This window comes from Phytophthora infestans, genomic scaffold (assembly GCF_000142945.1).
Source record: "Phytophthora infestans T30-4 supercont1.52 genomic scaffold, whole genome shotgun sequence".
Taxonomy (NCBI): Eukaryota; Oomycota; class Peronosporomycetes; order Peronosporales; family Peronosporaceae; genus Phytophthora; species Phytophthora infestans.
Genome location: NW_003303707.1, coordinates 300,300 through 302,799, shown reverse-complemented (window position 1 = coordinate 302,799; position 2,500 = coordinate 300,300). Strand labels below are relative to the sequence as shown.

Below are 2,500 nucleotides of genomic sequence, written 5' to 3'. Positions count from 1 at the left end.
TTTCTGCTAAAGTCTGCAGGCCAGATCTGCCGGGCGGCACATAAAACCGGAAAAAACCACCTAAAAAAAGAGCATGCCAAACAAAGTCTCACATTTCGCTGAATAACTTTTGATCTAGAAGAGTTAGACAAATTCTGATTGCGGGAACGGCTCCGCCGTGTGTTTTTACGTATGTCTATGTCCCGTAGATAAAAAGTACATGTTGCAAAAAAAGTACATGTTGTACATAAATCTACCTTTGATATTCGGATTCCCCGTGAAAAACTACGCCTAGGCCGCAGGGTTACAAAGACGAGTCATTGCACTTATGCCCTTTTATAGACGCTTTTAGAAATCGGCCAAAACAGTATTTATTAATTTAGACAGTGTTCCACTGACATGTCGCATGCTGCGATATGTCCACGTGAAAGAGCACCGAAAAGCACCCCTAGAACACCCTTCATACCCGTTCTAACGGTTCTCTTTCATCTTCATAATAATCAAATTAAAGAACACCATACAAAAAACAAGATCTCGTGTGTAGTGGCTCGCCAGGCATACTAAAACCAAGATGTCGTGTGGGCACATGCCAGACATCATATCTTGCGTTTGCAAACACACGCAAAGTCGGTAAACAGCTCAAAACGGGCTAAAAAGTAGACAGCACCCGGACTTCCCCGGTGGTCACCCACCCGAGTACTACCCGAGCTTGAGGCTGCTTAACTTCACAGAGCAGACGGGATATGGTGCTTTCAGCCTAAGATGGCCGTCTACATTTGACTTTGACCGACACGCCTATTAGTGTCTATCATTCGTATACATTGGTACAACACAATTTACCACACTCACCATGTCCACATACGTGGCCATAGACTGCACACGATGGCCCCCCAATACCCCTTCTGGCCCTCAGAATTGGCTGGGGTGGATGGGCTACACTTTTATATAGTAACAAAACAAAAAGGGGGGGTGGTGTGGCGCACTCCAATACAAACGTGTGGCCAGCAGCTCACTCCTACAACGCAGCATACGTATTCTCTCCGATAGGAACCCCACACAGACCGACACCTTCATACACATGCAGTGCAGATAGCCGCCGCACCCCATATTTGCGCATACGCGGCCTGTGGGAAACAATGTTAAACCACCAAAGTGGCCATTTACGACTTGCACAACCATACCTACGCTTCCTATGCGACATGACATGTGCACGTACGCGTCTTAGGCAATATGAACACCTTCGACACCTTCATACATGCACAGCGCGCGCTCCGCTTAAGTACGACACTAACTTGTCATATACATCATGCGTTTCCTCCCGTCACCTTTCATCACCTCCATATTCACACCCATGCGCCGTCACCTTCCTCGCGCCATCACCTTCACCATTTTCACCTCCATATCCGCGCTTCCTCCGCCGTCACCTTCCGCGTACGCGTCCATATTCGCTGCGTTTCCTCGCGCTTCCTGCCTGTTATTAATCCAAGCCAAAAACATCTCCAAACCCATACAATTAGAACAGCAAACAACTTCGCATTTTTTCACAAAGTTCCTCAGCTTCATTTTGCATACTTTATCCTAGTCTAATTCACGCTATTTCGCTCTCTTTTAACATACTTAAACCAAGTCTATTTCATGCTATTTCGCTCTCTTTTAACATAGTTAAACCAAGTCTATTTCATGCTATTCCGCTCTCTTTAACATACTTAAACCAAGTCTAATTCACGCTATTTCGCTATCTTTTAACATAGTTAAACCAAGTCTATTTCATGCTATTCCGCTCTCTTTAACATACTTAAACCAAGTCTAATTCACGCTATTTCGCTCTCTTTTAACATACTTAAACCAAGTCTATTTCATGCTATTCCGCTCTCTTTAACATAGTTAAACCAAGTCTATTTCATGCTATTCCGCTCTCTTTAACATAGTTAAACCAAGTCTAATTTACGCTATTTCGCTCTCTTTTAACATACTTAAACCAAGTCTATTTTATGCTATTCCGCTCTCTTTAACATAGTTAAACCAAGTCTAATTCATGCTATTCCGCTTTTTTTAACATAGTTAAACCAGGTCTAATTCACGCTATTCGCTCTCTTTTAACATACTTAAACCAAGTCTAATTTTACGCCCTGCCGTCTAGCTTGCCCTGTTAAACCCCCATACTAAAATCTCCGATTTTGGCTCAGAAATCATTAGCGCTGGCACTTAGCGATTTTCACGCAAAGTGTTTCTCGCTTTCTGCCTGTTATAAACCCGATACTAAGGTCGCCGAATTTGGCTCGGAAAACAATAGCAGCGGCACTTAGCGATTTTTGCGAACAAACCTCACTAAGCCAAAACAAAGACTTTGACGATCTTAAGCTTAACAGTATTAACTCTCTACCAGCACTTTGACCGGTTACTTTCGCCGCCCCATAGCGAAAGTAAATCACTTTAACGCAGCCTTATTTCGACTGCTTAACTTTATAGTTTTAACATTGCGCGTTTGCAATTGGGGGGAGAAATGTTCATTTCTGAACAA

At 43.4% G+C, this 2,500-nt stretch overlaps 1 non-coding gene across 1 annotated transcript; it reads right to left on the bottom strand.

The window, feature by feature from the left end:
• Positions 1-632: 632 nt before the first annotated feature.
• On the bottom strand, positions 633-746 carry PITG_33167. Its single transcript, XR_009934561.1, has one exon. It is a non-coding gene; the product is annotated as an 8S ribosomal RNA (ribosomal RNA).
• Positions 747-2,500: the final 1,754 nt, after the last annotated feature.